Source organism: Carassius auratus, chromosome 38 (genome assembly GCF_003368295.1).
Source record: "Carassius auratus strain Wakin chromosome 38, ASM336829v1, whole genome shotgun sequence".
Taxonomy (NCBI): domain Eukaryota; kingdom Metazoa; phylum Chordata; class Actinopteri; order Cypriniformes; family Cyprinidae; genus Carassius; species Carassius auratus.
This window is the reverse complement of record NC_039280.1, coordinates 13,157,915-13,176,562: the sequence shown is the minus strand read 5'-3', so window position 1 is coordinate 13,176,562 and position 18,648 is coordinate 13,157,915. Positions and strand designations below refer to the sequence as shown.

The 18,648-nt window shown below is 37.2% G+C and overlaps 1 pseudogene; it reads left to right on the top strand.

The window, feature by feature from the left end:
• The first annotated feature begins 1,220 nt into the window (after positions 1 to 1,220).
• On the top strand, positions 1,221 to 15,630 carry LOC113057134 (protein FAM204A-like; annotated as a pseudogene).
• The last annotated feature ends 3,018 nt before the right edge of the window (positions 15,631 to 18,648 follow it).

The window sequence follows — 18,648 nt, the reverse complement described above, 5'->3', positions numbered from 1 at the left end:
AGGGGTAGTGAGCAGAAACGACGAGCATTGCTCACTGACTACAGGTTACAGAACACACATGTAGAGAAAGATAGAGAGAGTGTGGAAGGGACAAATGAGAGAGAGCGGGAGAGCAAATGAGAAAGAGCGAGAGAGAAAAATCGTTGGGCACATTCAAAACTAGTGGCACCCCCGCTGGAGGCATAACAAGCAGAAATTATATTGATGAAAATTTCTGACATTATGACAATACAAATGAGCTTGTTGCCTCAGAATCTGTGCACACTAAATAAATCATTTAAGTAAATAGGTGGTTTTGCAATTAGGCACAAAGCCCACCCCTATTTAGCAACAAAACAGAAAACTGATGTTATTTGATATAAATAAGCAATTTAAGCATCAGTGTTTTTCGTCTGCCAATGCCACAGGCTAAACAAGATTAGCATGCTAATCATTTGAATGATAATGTGGTGATGCCCTCAGCTGTCTGAATAAATTGGGAGACATTGCTCATATAAGAGCATTCTTATCACTCGGGAAAACATGAGCAATTGTGTTTTACTTTTGCCATTTGTAAAACAAAAAGTACAGCCTATACATAATATATATAACTGAACTGGCAACTATGTTTGAACAAGTTTACTCATTCCTACATTAAAAAGTCCTGCTACTGCATAAAAATATTTTATTTGTTGTTATTTTTAGTCGAATACCTTACTGAGGCCAGTAGATGCCACATTTATTTATTTTTCACAAATGAAAAAAGTGTGTGGCATAGGTTTTTTTTTTTTTTTTTTGCTTGTTAAGCTAAATAATTTATCACCAAAAGCAACAAGCCTTCCAAAGTTTTAGAGGAATAAATGTTTAACATAGACCAGTACTTGATATAATTTATAATAATTTGGCAAAAAAACATGGTTAAAAAGCACACTTATCCACCCACTATTTGTCTTTTTAGATAAGGTTTAAGCTATAATAATAATAATAATAATAATAATAATAATAATAATAATAATAATAATAATAATAATAATAATAATAATAATAATAATTCCGTTTATTTATTATTAATGTTATTATTATTACAGAGCTGGACAAATTGACGATTTAACAAATATTACACAGAACTGCAGCCTCCACTATTTTGTAAGGGGGAGGATCGCCTTTCATAATGAGATCAAAGTGGCCAATCAGCGTTTTTGTTACAGCTTTTGCTCCTCCGCCGGTCCAATAATGAAGCTCTATATTCAAAATGCGGAAATACAGAAGGCAACGGTAAGCGTCATGCAGCTGTTGGTGTACTTCTCTGATATATTATGATATTGTTAAATCACCAGTCGCATTTAATAATATATTTGCTTTAAACGTTTTGTGGCTGATAATAATGCGGACATCTGCAAGAGTCGTGTTTTTGGCGATTTGTCAGATTTAATATGTACAGTGGACATCTGCCGCCGGGTCTCAGTGAGGCTGACCTAAGCTCTGAGGATGAGGAGGATGATGAAAGAGCAGCAGAAAACACTCGAGGCGAGCAGCTCTCACGTCAGTCAGACACAGAGCAACTTTCAGTTTGTGTACAGGTTGAATGTAATAACACAAAAACTGGTCTGCACAATGATGCATTTGGAAATGATTGTCTTCTTGGAGTTTCCTTGGATAAGTGGCAAGTATGTGGATCTGTTGTAGTTATGCATGCAAATTATGCAGTATGTGTGCAGTGCAGGTCATGCAGTGATCGAATGATTTATTATTTATCTAATTGCTTGGTAGACCGTTACAATCATTACGGTATAAACAAAGCAAGTTGCATTTGGTTCATTCAGAATTTATTTTAATGTCATTATGCAAGTATCATTGTTTAAAAGCATTGTTTTTTTTATTGTTGCAGAAGTTCAAAGAGCTCCAGCGAGCAAAGTTTTATCAGAGAATGAAGGAACAGCAAACAAAGTGGAAAAGGCACCAGAAGAAAGGTCATTATAATAAGTTTTCTTCTCATTACCTACTAGTTCTGTTCTTCTATATTATTTCTACTGTTGTTAACCATATCCTATTTATTCCTTTCAATGCAAACATAACAACTCTTTATACAGCTGTGCTGATTTGAGTTCGAAAGGAATTTCTTATGCAATCTCATTGCTTAAACACCACAACATGTGTGTTTAGTAGGATTGACTGCAGTAGAACTGATCCCTTGCTTGCAGAGATGAATGACACAATTTAAAAATATAATAATGCTTGCCCATGACTTTTTTTTTCAATATATTAACATATTTTGGTTTTAACATCTCAAATAGGTGGGACACAGAATTGTGACACTGGGCAGAAAAGGTATGATTGACAATTATGGTTTGCTCCAAGACAGTTAATGATGATTTCCATAATAGACCATTGCATCAAAACATCACTACATTTCTCAGCAGGTCACGAGAAAGACTGTGAGAGACGCTGTGTTAACAACAAGCTTAAATACAAGTTCTTAACACATGTGAATATGTACTGAATACATATTAATAACATGGCATGAAACTCTTCTCACATTGTAGCCCGAACTGTTATATGATGATTTTAAATTCAGAGATACTTATATAACAAAATATTTATATAATATATTTGTTCATTGACTGATGTAAGAAATATTGCACTTTCACATATCTAAAGTAAATCCAATGTGATCTTTAATGCATAATTGAGTTAGCTGAAAATCATGTAGCATATAATGAGCACAGACTTTGATTCTCTCCAATTGGAGATTATAAAACATGTTTGGGATTTTGATGTTATACATCTCCAAGCAACAAGGTGCATGTTTCTGCGTGAGTTTGTTGTGTTTGGAACCACTTAAAAAGTCTGGTAGTGTGTGTGATCCATAGTTGTTTCGTGTATGTAGTTCAGGGTTTTTTTTCCCAAACCCTTTATGAAATCGGCAGCTGTGTGATGCTTAAGTTTCTAAACTCCATTCAGATCATTCCAGCCTTGAGGCAAAGGAGGGGAAACAAATATAAAATTCTTCATATTTAAAACCTGCCTATTTCACTGAACGCCCATAAATTCCCAAGTACTGAATGGCTCCATAATCCACCATTTATAGCAAAAAAGGATGTGTGCAGAAATAATTGAATCTCACAAAGTATACATGCCTAGTCCTGGAGTGAATAATAATAATAAACAGAATGACTTGTCATCCTGTGTCTTTGCTCAGGGAGCCTGAAGAGAAACGGGAGGAGCACTGGAAGGAGCTCACACAGTATTTTTGGCATCAATGATAGACTCAAGCCGCCCTCTTGTAGCAGACCTCCTCACATGGTAACAGTGATTTCCTCCGCCATCTTCCTCTACCACTCTGTGGGTGTCCTAATTCAACTCTGATGCTGAAAGCATTTTTATCCCACTGCCTTTCTGTTCTGTGCCTACTGTATGTGTAGCTCGTAATTGTTTCCTCTATCAAATGTGAAAGACAGAGTGAGGAGGTGTCTTTTCTTCCGCATGACACTGAGCATAACAGAATAGATCATATTATATTTAATGATGAGATTACCTTAATCTTGACATGAGGATGTAGCTGCACTGTCTGTTCTGGTTGGTGTTTAATATTTCTTATGAGGTGGATTTCTCCGTTGAAAGCCACAGCACAATGGAGTCGAGAGCTTTCTGTAATGCTGTAATTCAGTGAAAGGGAGGGAACGTTTGCAAATCAAATACACTGGACAGCTTCTGTAACAAATATGACACTAAGATTTTTCCCACTCAGATGCTGAAAGGGCATCACATGTTGTAAAGCAGCATAAACAATATAGTAAATATTTGTCCACTGTAAATGGACCTGTATTTTGTATTACCCACTCTTGAACCCCGCACATAGAAATTGTGATTCAATATCAGCCTCCAGGAATTTGACACTTTGTAAAAAATGTCTGCAGTAGCATTGGTTTTTTGTTTCAGAGCGCTTCCAAATTGAATATAGTGCAGACATAATCTTTGTTAATAAGTGATTGCTCTTTTAGAGAAACTTTTGACTATTTGAAATCTTGAAAAAATTTTCCAGTCTGATGATAGCTTTGATTAACAAAGTAATTCTGGATATGGACATATGAGGGTAATGAGATTTTCCACTTCTCTCTCTCTCTCTCTCTCTCTCTCTCTCTCTCTCTCTCTCTCTATATATATATATATATATATAATTTATTATTATTAGGGAAAAGTGACCCTTGTAGAGGTATCAGCCTTGTGTCTTTGCATTAAATGCCTTCAGTGAGTATACAGTATGCTTTTATTGTGCTGACACATAAGCAAGCTTGCTTTACTTCCTATGTCTGCATAAAAACCAATTTGTAAACGGACATGATTCAACAAAATTCACATTATCAACACCTAGCTATAGCCGTTGGCAGCAATGGATGTTTGTTCATGATGTGTGCAAAGGTTTGTTTAGATCTAGCACAGCTCAGTTTCATTTAAAGCAGTTAGTCTTTTTACAGTATGTGACTTCAGGTTGTTCCTTGTGAGATGAGAGCAGAATATGTGAGAGAATGAAGAATGATTCAAGAAAGCTGACTTTGTACACTGGCTCATAATTTAATTTCGTCATGCAGGAATTTCCCGATTACATTTTCTATAAATAAGTCTCTTTAAGTGCGAAGCTTTGTAAACAGAACTAATTCATTTGTAACTTCACGCCAATTTTGCACTAATGCATATTATCATTCTGCAGCATTAACTCGAAACAGTTTTTGCCGTTATTTTTAATTTGTAAATTGTCGTGTAAGCAGAATGTTGGCAAATGTAATTTGTTTTAAGTAGGAAAACGCTGCTAATTCAATTGTCCATATCGTTTAATGTTGAGCTCAAATAATTTTGCATTAGCAAGTTAAAATATTGGGTTATTGAGTTCAAATATTGTTTTTATTATATATATCCAGTTGTCACATTAAATTAGACAGCTTCCCCATTTTCCCTCACTTTCAAAAGCTATATCTATTTTGGATTAAACATTATTAAAAGGCTGAGCATATGCTGTGAAAATACATTTTAATAGAGTTGTGAGAGAGGCTGATTGGAACAGTCCCTCTGAAATGTTTACCTAAGCAGAATTAATATTATATGGCCATTTCTGAAATCATAGTATGGAATAATCATCAGCTCAGAAATAAATTACATCAGGAGGTTATTTATTTTTCGTGTATGTACAGTAGTATGTTTGGGTTTTTACAGCTTTTATTTATTTATAAGAGCAACAGACATGTCTAGAAATGGTGAAATTTGTCAAATATGAGAACGTTGTGTCTTTGTTTTGGGATTTCTCTGATGAAGATCCATAATAGCAGACAGAGAGCTCTGCTTCACCAGTCCTGCTGCTTTGATGGAAATATCTCATTAAAGACCAACATTTATGTTTGGTAACCTCCTGTGGCTAGACCGATTTTTTGCCTAATATTTAATCAACCGACGATTTTCATTTATGAGAGGAAATCTACATATTTGTTGTAATGGCAATCATATTAAAAAGAATGCCTGGGGGAGTTTTTAAGTTACTCTTTGATTTTTTTTTTCTTCTTCTTCTCATCCTTCTCTTCCCTTTTGAAAATCACTTCATTTTATTTCCCTCCTTCTCATCTTCAGTCAGGCCTGGAAAAGAGCATAGAGAGTGCCATCGCTGAAGGGGACTATGGGAAGGCGGAAGAACTGAGTGACAGACTTGCTACTCGAGAGGTATGTTGCCCAGATAAGCCATCTCGGGGGGCGCTTCAGCTGTGACAAATTGAGCTAATGGGTCTGCGGCCAATTTTGCCTGCAAAGACACAGAGGCTACAAACACACACACGCACACACACACATAACTCGACTTGGGCAGAAAGTCTTGCAACCCTTTTACACTAAAGTTAATGGAAAGCCCTCCCCCAGTTTGAAGTACGGCAGTGTCTATAGAACTTTCGGTTCTGCCTTTTAATGAAGGCTACAATGCTTTCAACCCGGGCGCTAAAACATTTTCAAGGTGCCAGTTTTACACCTTTGAAGTGAGCTCATACCTAAATACAGTGCCTGCAGTTTTAAAAAGACACATTTTAGGATTGTACGTAGGATCAAGCGCTTCGCTGCTAATTTGGCAGAAAATGTAACATTCGCACAGCTGTAATTGCAGTTAAAAAGACATTCAACTTTTCTGAAGTTGGGGCAATCATAGCGGGCGATATTTTTAAGCCTCGCAACTTGGATTCAATGGAATCTGAAATGCATTCCGCTAAATTCCGGCCGAAGCTTTGATTTCAGCATTACTGCATGGAATTGATGTTCACTGTCAACCTTAAACAGTTTAGTACAGAAAAGGTTTGGGAATGTGCTTCCAGTTCACTAGGCATTTGGTGAATACTAAGAAAACACAATTCTTTTGCGAATATCATTTATATTTCTTATGTCCAGCATCCACTTGTTGGGATTTTAGGGATAGCAGCTATCAGTCTGCATACAAACAATGAACAAGCTTAATTTCATCATGCCACTGCATTATGATATACTGCATAAAGCACTAATTAATCTTCTGTTATTAACTTTATATTTAGGTTAACTAAATGGTTTGCAGGACTCATTCTGTAAATCCTTTTTGTGAGAATTATTTTCTTTTACGGTTTATTGCCGTACTACAGCTGAAGCTAAAAATGTGTTTTCAGTTTCTACAATTAATTTTCTGTAAAGATTAATTTTATAGTTTTATTGTGTATAAAACAGTCTTAGGTCATGCTTCAAAACAGCTCTACCATCCATCTAATGGGGAGGAGCAGTGTTAATTGTGTTAACCTCAAATATTAGTTTCCTACGTAATCAATTACAGCTGTCTCTCTTGGTGTAAATTCCAAAATGACACCATTTACTCCGCACTAATGAAATCATATTGTGATGCTGTTGATAGTTGATCTGAATCAGTTCAAAGCAAGGTGATAATCATGCTCCTAACAAGCGTAGCACCATGGGAACAAGCATTAAATAGCTCAGTAATGCCAACAACAGGCCCTTGGTTTAGGCAATTTTCTTTTGAGGGTCTTTACGCAGTAATCCATACAGATGCCACTTACGCTTATCTCTGGAGTATCTTTGTGGTTTTATCTTTTTCTTTCCCAGGTAGACAGAGACATAATAACAGTTTCTTTGGAAACCATTGTCGCAGACATTTCATCAGGACGTGGGCTTCATTGTGATGCCAGACGTCTATATCAGCCATAGCCTTTGTTGTTGTTTTTGTTAAGAATTGCAGATTTAAGCATCCCTTTTACAGAGAGTTTATCTACACTTCAAAAGCAGGTAAAGAATTTCAGAGATGCCATCATGCTGTCTAAATGCTTGCAAATGACAGCGCTGAAATGTTTAAGGTTAGTGCCTCTTATCAAATAACACTGCTATAGTAATTATAGCAGGCTGCGTTATTAGTTTGGCATTACTTACAGGTAAAAACACAAATACAAACTGCCTGGCTTTCGTCTTTGATTGACTTACCAGGACCATGCTGTCACAGAAAGCTTCTTACAGCATCAGTGGATTTGAGCAGACTTAGCCGTCTCGAATCTCTCGCTCAGCCAGACAGCTGAAGTCTGCCTCTGACAGAACACTGGCAGTCGCTGCGCAGTAATGCCACTGTTAGCTGCTTTATTTGTTCTCCTCTAAAGACTGTAATTTACAGTTTTCACCAGGTAATGTGCATTTGTCATCTGCTGGACATCTCCCTAATGCTCTATATGTTGATTCAGCTTCTCTCAGGGCGATGTGGGTATGAAAGTTTTTCTGCGAACATGCCAAGATGATACTTGCGTGTTCTATTTATCCAAAGTTTCTGGGTAACATCATTCTATGTTGTGCAATGATAGAACAGGATGCACATATGGAAGATCATTTCTGAAATTTGAAGGGTTTCAGATTTAGGTGCATGAGTTGCAGTATTTGTTTTTGGAGCCACACATTATGGCTGTATGTTTTTGTGTCACTGTAGCTACCTGTACACTATTATTTAAAAGATTTTTTGAGTGTTTTTAAGTTACTCATGATTGAAAGAGAAAGGTCGGATTTTTGTCTGCAAATGCGGCAAGCCAGATTTGAATTATAATCACCCATATGAACATCAGAGCTCAGTGTGCTAGCCATTAGGCTGCAGCTCTTTTTTGTGCTCTTTTTTTTTTTTTTTTGGATTGAAGTGATGTAATCACAACACATCCTTCTATTATGCAGCATTTTCTTTGACAGAAAGACTAACTCTAGATAAACAGAGAAATATGTTGACCTGTTTCAAGAGTCCTTGGGGGGCAATTTGGATATTAGTGAATCATTTTATGCCCTAATTTGTAATCCGGCTAGTATTTGTTATCACAGCGCTCCGTGCGGCCACAGAGACTCTGCCCAGGATAAATGTTGTTGCAGACATAGCTGTTTGAAATAATGCAATAAACAACTTAACAGAGTTGAATAATCCCAAATGTGGCAAGCTTCAATTTCAAGGTTCTAATAATATTTGTGTCCACTGATATATGAAATATTATATGTTTTGTAATGTGTTAAGATGCTAATACAGCGTTAAATTAAAGTGTTAAGATGTCAATGAGACAGTGATATACTAAAGGTCTTGTGATATTTTTGAACCCCTTGAATGTGTCCTCGAAAGTGATATTTATAAATTATGCCTGGGCTAAAAGTATTTTATTGGTCATAAGCCATTTATCTTTGGGGATAAATGTTTTTCCCTTTTCTCTCAACCCAAAAGTTTTTATGTTTTATATTAAAAACACTCCTGTTTGGAAACATGCAGAGGAAATATTAGTTACTACCTTGTGTAGCTTTTTTTAATCATATGATAATATTTTGCCCATTTCCTTTAATCTGCAAATGAAAGCAAATTTGTTAAAACCTTCTTTCAAGTTATCCTAAAAAGTGTGTGCTATGTGGGCTTTCATCTTTGTCTGGGTGTTTAAACACAAACGTGGATAGTAAAGGTTCCTTTGAGATTTTCCTTTCATAAAAGAGTATTCAGATATTCTGTAGAAGGTTTAAGTCTTTTTGTTTTTATTTCACAAAGTGTTTTATACATTTGCCTAAAAGGTAAAAGCTTTTTAATTGATCAGAATGAAATACAGAATTATCAAATTCTTCCCTGCCTATCCTCTAACAATAATAAGATACAGGTTGCACTTTTAGCTTTAGGGACAACAGAAAGCCTAATACAGGAGAAAGAGTGCAATAACCATAAGTCAGATGTTTAAGTTATATATATATTATATATATAATGTGTGTATGTATGTATGTATGGACTTTTAGATTCATGTTTTTTTTCTGATGTTTTGATTTTGAACCGTTTCTGCTTGTAGGGAATGCATTTCTTTCTCTAACTTATTTTTTAAGGGCTTTCATTTAGCCTTCTAAGCACATTTCATAACAAGTCTCAGTGGTAAAGACGAACTAAAGCAAGACTAAACAAAGGCCTGTCACACTTTATTATTTCCTACAGTTTTTCTTTGCCCTGATCACAAATATTAGCTCCGCATTACCACTTCAAAACGTAGACTTTCTAGTCTGCAGCGGTGGGGGGTACTGTGTCCATTTCAAGTTCTCCAGGAGTCAGACCATATGAAAATGATTAAAAGAGGAAGACACAGTCTGAAAAGGAGTTGTTGGAGAGGCGAAAAAGATAGTTGGAGTGAGCGGGAGTTCATGAACACGGGCGCATATATGCCGTTCAGCATGTGACTAAGATGCTCACTTTTTTTGGCCTTAGTATACCCATTAAATATGTTGCATTGCCATTTCCTTTATCAGCCTTCATCTCTGACCAATCAGCTGGGGTTTGTTCTAATATGCTTTTGAAATACAGCATGTCTCAGTAACTACGAACATACAGATCCCTAATGACAAGGTTCTCTGAAAGTTTGCCTTTGTTTGTTCTTTACAGGAGTGTCATACTGTTTGAAGTGCCATTACAGCAGTTAAGTCAAACTCATCCAATCCAATTAAAATGCACTACTTTGACAGCTTTTGTACAGGCTTGCTAAGGCTCATTGCATTAAACATAATGCATGTCTGTATTTTATTTTTTTCAGCCAATTATTAATCATCTTAACATCTTTGTTCTGATTTTGAAATCCTATGATTAGGTATTTTTAGCCCTTTCCTCCGTCTATAACACACAATCTGTACAGGAACACTAGACCGGCTTTTCCTCCTGTGCGGGCCCCTCTGGCAACAAGAAAACTGCTTCGCAAAAACTCTCCTCTTTGTTCCATTTTCTTTGAGCATTAGCAATTTATCACAGAATGAACTTTTATTATATCTGTAGATGACTCACATTAAATTTTTGCCCATTAATTTTGAAATGGGTTTTGAAATGGGTCCTAAGCTTTTATCAAATGCTGGGGAATCTCATTTGGATTATTGTATTTCATTAATTACTTGATAGACAAAGCATACTTTTCAATGTAGATTTTTTGTGCTGTTTAATTAATTAGCATGTTTTCTCTTTTAATTAAAGCCATTTTTTTCCGAATTAAAGCCCACAGCAAAACACATATATAATTTGTTTGTAATTAGCCCTTAATTGGTGGTAGTGGAAGCTTAGCACCCTCGTTTCCTTTTTTTTTTCTCTCCTGATTGCCATTTTATTTCCAGTCAGTCATTAATTAAACTGTTTTTCTAATTAGCTTATAAAACTGTTGATGGCACATTATTGTAAGAGTGAGTTCAAAGCTTGCTAATAAGCCTTGCCTGCTCAGAAAAGGGAAGATAATGAAATGCGCACAAAGCCAGCGAACTTTCAGACTTTTTTTCCACTCCCTTGTTCCCTGAAGATGACAGTCTTATGTATCTGGAATCAGATTATTGGGGCTGAAACATAGAGAAGCGCATTATACCGAGAGCTTTTCCAACTAGATCCCCCTCAGAGAGGCTGCTTCTCTGTATGTCTTGTAATGCTGTTTGTCAAGTTGGTGGCAAGATTACAGGAACTCCTTGTCTTATTTCCCCCACCACCCCCTTGAGACTGATAAGCTATGTTAACTGGATCTTTGACTGTATACAAGGATATCAAATGTAGGACTCTCAATATGTCACTTTTGTTGAGAGGATTTGGTCTCCTCCGCTTTAGTGTAGATGACACAGGGTATTGTCACGGGAGCGTGGCCGGTTTTATTCAGGCACTGCAGTGGTTTTCTTGAGATTTCCCTTGCCATTGTTTTTATGCAAGCCATGATTATTACTGTTTATCTGCTTAAACTGACCCCATTTGGCATGATAGAACAAAATGACAATAATGTAATTGATTTATTGGTAATATTAGGCCAAAGAATGTGAGAATATTTAATTAATTCTCAGTAATGTATAAAAAGTGTTCACAATGCACCAATATTGACATAATTCTGTAATATTCTCATGCACGTGGAATTTTAATTTGTGTATTTATTTGGTAAATTGGTGCTACATAGCTAGAGAAAACCGAGAAAAGGTCATTTTCAGCACCCACAATGCAAAGGGTTCGATCAGATTATAAGTGATGATTATAAGTAGCTTTCACCACTTTCTTGGAGCTGTCAGAACTCCGCCAGATGATGCATTTTACCTCATCCGGCAGACTTTTGCAGACAAATAAATAAGTGTATCTTGGTTAGGGTTGCAAAGGGGTGGAAAATGTCTGGTAAAATTCCAACTTTCCAAAATGTACGGGATATTTTCCACCTTTTTGCAACCCTAATCTTAGTACAGGTAAGACAGAGAAATAATGCACATTGTTAATTTACTAGTGCTCCCGACAGTGTAACAATACAAAGATTGTTGAAAATCTGTTAAACCTAACTTTAATTAGTCAATCAGTCATATCAACATCTCATGAATTTTCTAGAGGGAAATATAAATAATAGCTAGTGCCATTTAGTTAGTACAAACCACACAACTGGATACTTATTCCAGTCTTATGTAAGGTGTATTTTGTTTAATTTATTTTACAGAGTGAATGTGATGTTTAACAACTATTGTATAAGACAGTATACATCTGTAGGAGTTTTAATTGTTTACAACCAGTGCTTTTTCAGTAAGTGGGTGTGAATGAGACGGCCAGGGTTAAAAATGCAAGCTCAGAATTGATTTAAAACCTATTTTAAACCGCTGCAAGGAGCTCTCTTTTTTTTTCAGGTTAAAGTCTGCTCTGAGTTTGCAAGATGTTATAGTCATATAGATTGGAACTGTTGTTTTCATATATTTGTGGAAGGGTCAAAAATGAAATGGCTGTAAGGAATGAACAGTGCATTGAAATCAGACAACAGACTAGAATTGTAAATGTATATATTACATGTTTTTTCTTTACAGTGTCTGCTGTGGCAGTCGTTGATGTACTATACATTACCACTGCATCACTGTTGACTTAACCCACCTAGTGGACCCACATTGCAGTTACAGGACTGAGCAGAATGAATTCATCCTTCACAAACCTTTCAAAGGTCACGTCATTAATGGCGCTAAATAAACCCAGCAATGAATAAGGCTTTGCTGAGGACCGGTGTAAATGGCACACAGTACCTTTAAAGAGGAGAGTAGAGAGGTGAAGGACAATGGAAATGGACTGAATGTAATTCTTACGGAAATATGGGAAGGTTTAGTGGACTACCTAGAACAAAGAGCACAAGCGCTTTTTGTTGTGTATGTTAACCCCCCCACCCCCCACACACACACACACAGCCCACTTTTTTTTCTTTTCTGGATTGTGATTTTCATTCCTTTTTTCCTGCCCTGCATTTTTCCTCTGTGCCCGCATTTGATGTGAAAGGATTTGGCACTAAGTCACAAGAGAGGGAAAAGGAGGGGGGATAAGGATGAAAAAGGAGGGAAAATCATGAAAAGTGGATCAAAAAAGTAAATGAAAAATAATGTCATATTACGGAAAATATGAGAGGCTAATTTGTGCCGACTTTTTGCTAATTTTGTTCTTGCCACAGAAAGAAGTGCTGTCACCTGCTCTGCGCTACACTGATGACAGTGCCAGTGATCCATGAAATAAGCTGCCGCCGGCTTTGTTCTGATAAGAATGAACAAATCTGCACAATGTACTGCGCTCCCAATCTCATTTTCATACTTGCATGCAGGCTAAAAGAAATAAGCTGTTTGCAAGGCTTGATTAATCAGACATTCGAGAGCTTTTTTTTCCTTTTTTGTCTCTTTGATCTGCTCTGTCTCCTAGGTAACTTGCTTGACATTAATGTTGAGCCCCGGTAAAGACAATCAGGGATAGTAGACCGGACCGATTAAAATAAAAAAAATTAAAGACCTTTAATTCCTTGAATATAGTAATGTGTGGAAATCGGGGAGTCCCGGCTGGAAGAGTGAGGGGGGCCTTATTTTGGTGGTTGGGCAAATTTTGGTTAAAGCCGGAGTGCATGTGGGTAATCCTTGTCGAAAACGCAAATAAATCTCAAGATTTAAACCTCACGACAGCAAAAAACAAACAAACAAACCAAAAAAAAAACTGTTCTGTTGTCTCAAAATACTTCTTTTTGTCCATGACATATTTATATATACAGCTTATTTGTGATCTGTGCACGCTTTCTTGCTCGCGATCGCTTTAGCACCGATTCTGCTTTAACGCGCCTCTCCAAAAACACCCTGGTGTGAATTATCTGCGAGTGGATCTGCGCTAAACATGGGCATGATCACCCATTATAACTTCCCTCTCTCCGCTGTCTTGCTAGAAAACATGATTTATGGCTCTTAAAACCTGGAAAAAAATGGCATGGATTTAAAAAAACTGTCATAGTGTGTTAGCTTCAGGTTATGCAGACGCCTTTACAAATCTTCCAAGTGCCTGTATAGATGAATGCCTCGAGGGCCCAGCCAGAACCCCGCTCTCTCAGCCTGCTAAAGGCCTTATCTTAAATCCAAGCAAAGTACCATTAATCTTTTTGAAAGACCTTTATGGCTTTTAATGTATCCCAAATTAGAACATTTTACACCCTTGGTTCCTGAAATATGGCGATAAAAAGCCTTTAGAGTTTAATTTCTCCTTCCTGCTCGCTCTGACCTGCCTAATCCCAGCATGCATTAGGAGATATTTTAGTTTCAGTCTTTCTAATAAAGTTTATCCCACTTAATTATAATTGAAACAATTTTTTTTCCACTCTCTTGCTCTCTCCAGGTTTTTTCCAGCTTACAAATGGTGGCACATTTCCTCATTATGAACTGAGTTTTTTTTGGTGTTCCCCTCTGATTGTGTTATTTCACTGTTCTAAAGAATTACCCTCATATCCCCTCCCAAAAAAAAGGAGGCAAGAGAAAAGCAGTGGGTAAAAAAAAAAAAAAAGGGGGTTTGCAATTTGTCCAAGTGTTTATCAAAGTTTCTTGCGGTCCAATAATAAACCCATCCCAGGAGTGATGGAAGAGGCCCGGACTCTCCTTTTGTTTCCTGAGCCCTCTGTGTCATTCTGGCTATTGGAATTAATCTAGCCACACCACACACATTTCCCCTCACTGATACCGTCGACATGCGCCATTCGCCCTCCTCCATTCATTTTGCCGGCCTAAGTGCGTGCACTGCAATTTTCCGAATTAAAGGTCCTCTTTAGATGAACAGATTAAGTATATGAGATAATAACATTAATTATGCACATCCATGCTGAGTGGTGGAACAGAGGGTTGGCTGTCCTACTTCTATCTATGAACCGCAAATTCCTTTTTGATTTACGAAACTCAAGCATGCGTGTGTCCGTGCTGCCATCCTCGCAGTGATGGAGATATGCCTTCTTCGAGCATCACCTTGACGCACAGGCAGCACTGGTGAGGTTTGCCAGGCAGACTGATTTTCTCCAGCTAATGGAGCTTGTCTCTGTCTCCTTCTCAATAGCTGGCCGTGAAAATCGCACAAGCCGCCGATTGCCGTGACTTTACCCGCACCAAACAGGAAGCGGAGGCTTCCCAGGCAGCCCGAAAAAGGAGGAAGCAAATCGCTTGGGGGTTTGTTGTCTGCTTTTTTTTTCTTCTTCTGTTCGTCACTGGTGCTGACACCCTGCAGTTTCATTAAGTCACTCTGCATTTCACACTTTAGATGTCCCCTCTTTCCTGGACATGCTGCTGTGTGTTAACTCATATGTATTCACTTGAGCTTTCTAATGAGTATGCAGATGCTGCTTATCTTTTTGGTCAGTCAGTCCCTTTAGAGGGTCTCTGAATGCCCATTGTGAGCTTATATCTACGATTATACTTTTCAGATTCAGTTTGTGCATTGACTGCAATTATATGCAACCATGTTTACCCAATTAGTTTTTCTTTATATTGCTTTTATAATTTTTTTCTTCTAAAAATACAGATTATTCTGACTCTGATTTCACTGCATTTTTTTAAATATATTTTTATTTGTATTTTTTTTTTTTTGTCATTTTAGGTTTGAAGCAAAGAAAAGATGGGAAACCAAAAGCAATATGGGATTCATGTGACATTCGGCGCAGTTAAAACGTTTCTATAAAGATGAGTAATGATTTAGCATTTTGATAATTGTTTATAGATGTAATCTTTTTATTATACAGTGTTATTGCGTTCAAGTTTCTTTTTTTGTCTTAACATGTTATTTCTTTCTGAATCAGTTCTTTGGTCGTTCATTCAGATTTGTGGGTCATTTTTTTGTGTAGCTAAATAAATTCCATAAGCACACAATTGTTGTTAGATTGGTCGTTTTTGTATGCATTTTCATTTCTTTCCTCATAATTAAATCTGGCACGTACAGCCACGCACGCCATTTATTTACTGCCGTAAGTGGGTTAATCAGGAGCCGCTTTTTTTTCTTCCACGGAGGTATGGAGCGAGGGAAGAGAAAGGAGAGATTAGGGGCCTAATGCAATGTACAGGATAATATGCAATAGGATTTGCCCGGGCAAAATGAAATTTGTCGGCTGTAAGGAGGTTTGAGCAGTCATAAACGAGGAGTTTAGTCTGGTTCGAGTGTAAGATGACTGTGTGTGAGGGAGAAAGAGAACGAGATGGAGAACGGTGTGTATGACACCGGACTCATCCCATGATGGCTCTTTGAGAGGATTCCTGTGGGCAGTGCACATTTTTATATATTAAGCCTTTCTTTTAGATAAAATCTAGTTGACCGCACTTTCCAAATATGAAATGCATTTCTTTCTGCATAGAATGTATAGATATTATTCTGTTAGTTGACCAAAAAAAATCTAAATCTGCCATCATTTTTGTTCCAAACTGGAAAATGATTTTCTTTCATCCGAGGAACTCAAAAGAAGAAGCTTTGAAAAATGTTCATGCTGCTCAAAATACAAATTTATCAGTGAAACATAATAGATAAACTAGCTAAAATCTCCCCTTTCGCTTTCACTGTGTTGAAAATAACATTCATGATGAGGGTAAGTAAATAATGACAACATTTTTAGGTGAATTATTTTGAATTAATTTGTATTGTTTTTTTAGCCGGATGATTCTTTATGCCAATCACCTTCCATTTTAAACATCCCTCCCACCTCCACGGCTCGGTCTCCTGAGGTCATTAGTGGGAATGTGGAAACTCGCTCTCTTGATTTATACTCTGTTGGCCTGAGGCGGAGACATCTGTAATTTTAGGGCTTTGACATACCCACCCTGACGAAAGCCAACTGACAACTGTAGCACAAACTTGTCAGTGCTGCCTTAAGGCAAGAGGTGTGGTTTCAGCCCTGCCAGTTACCACGGCACCGCTCTGTTGTAAACGCCTGCTTTAATATATCAGTCACATTGTGGATGTTCGATCACTAGTGCATGAGGTCTTATACTGTGTCAACACCGGATGCAAGGATCTAAAAGACAACAGAACCCATTATAATCAGTGATTCTGTGTGTGTATATTCCAATGTACTGTTAGTCTTCAGTATATGAACATTTCATGCCATTTACTAATTTATTTAAAATTGGGATTCTGTAATCCAATTGTTCTGCAAAGCATTATAGTATTTTTATGAAACTTTCCTTTGATTTATGCAGCTTTCAATAACTCCACATATCACAAACATCTCCGAATGAGTTTAGAACCTGTCCAAGGCCGTACCGCATCTCATCAGACTCCCATTAGTCATCTTGGTCTTTTGTCTTTAAGGAGGGCACGTGTCATCACCTGTGAGGTGCTAATTACACTCATCTTGCAGAAGTCTTCACAGTAAATGTCTCATATGCTGAAAGATGACATCTTTTCACCATTCCAGGCCTTACATCACCGGCCTGAAATTCACACACATTTACAACCAGAGGCTTGTGCAAAATATTTTTATTGTTGCACCGCGCAACAGTCTGAAGAATGTTTCCAACGGTGCTGTAAGCTTTGCCAGAGACATTTATAATTAGAAGTTATAAAACCCACTGTCAGACAGTTTTTCCCTTGACGTGGTAAGTGATGTTTAAAATGAATGCAAATATAAATTATACTATATAATAAATGGCCATCATGTAGCTTCCTACATAATTTGTGAACTTTTAGTTTCAGCAGGGTAGCTCATAGCTATATGTAAATAATACTTTTTAAATGTTATTTTCAATTGTAATAATATTTCTCAATATTACTGCTTTTACTGCAGCATTGGAGACCTTTCAAAAACTTTTGAATTGTATGCAAGTATGAAAGTTTTCATTCACTGACATGACCAACATATTCAGTAAGTGAGTCAGATGTTGATTCAGTAACTGCTAGAGGGATATAGCCAGACTAATTTCAAAATTCTAACTTTTTCTTTTTTTTTTTAGATATTCATTAAAAGATATTAAATTAGCCTTAGAAATAATTTGTTTCGGTTATCACTCTACACTGATTGTGCTATTTGTTTTTTATTTTTGTGAGTTCATTTTCAAGATTCAAAGTCTTAGTTGCATGACAGAGTAAAATTAACATTGTTTTTAGTATTTTTTTTTTCTTAAAACTGTGCATCTAGCTTTTTCTTTAGTTTTTCTTTCATTTTAACCCTTTTTTTCCTGCAATGGTTCAGTATTCTCATGGTACAGTACCTGGCATCCTTTTGGTCATTAAAAACCAATGCCGAAATTATTGAAACATGGGACGTGAAATGATTTGTTCCAGTGAAAATCGAGCAATGATTTGTGTGAGCAGAACCTGCACCGATCTCCTCAGCCTTTTGAAAATAACCTGTACATCATTTACAGTAATCCCATGTCCTCCAGGAGTCCGGAAGGAACATGCATCTGCTGAGAAGCTAGTCTCGAGCAGCATACATAAACCATTTCACCATGAGGCAATGTTCAAGAGACCGGCTTTCAGAGAACATGACCGTCCTTCCGCTTGGAGGGGTTGCTTGACGGCTCGGTTCCCTATCAAAAGCATCTCAGTCTATTAATCTCTTTGAACATGGCACAAAGCCTTGAGCTGTGTGTTTGTAGCATTTAAAGCAGGACAATCCGCTTTTCGACATCTTCGAGTAGCTTTGCAGCTCGTGCAGCGTTTCTTTACTGCAGGCCAGGCTTGCACCTTGACCCGTGTTGATTTGTTGTGAAGCGCCGAGGAAAACTCTTGATGCACATGTTGAAACACTTAAGGGGGAAAATGGTTATTGTTGGGAAAAGAATAACATAAGAAAAAATCGGTGACACCAATCCTGTTAGATGCTTGAACGTGGCTACGGTGCGTTGAAATCCAGGTTTTTGCCGTGAAGGAGACATTCGGACATGGTAATCCCTCTT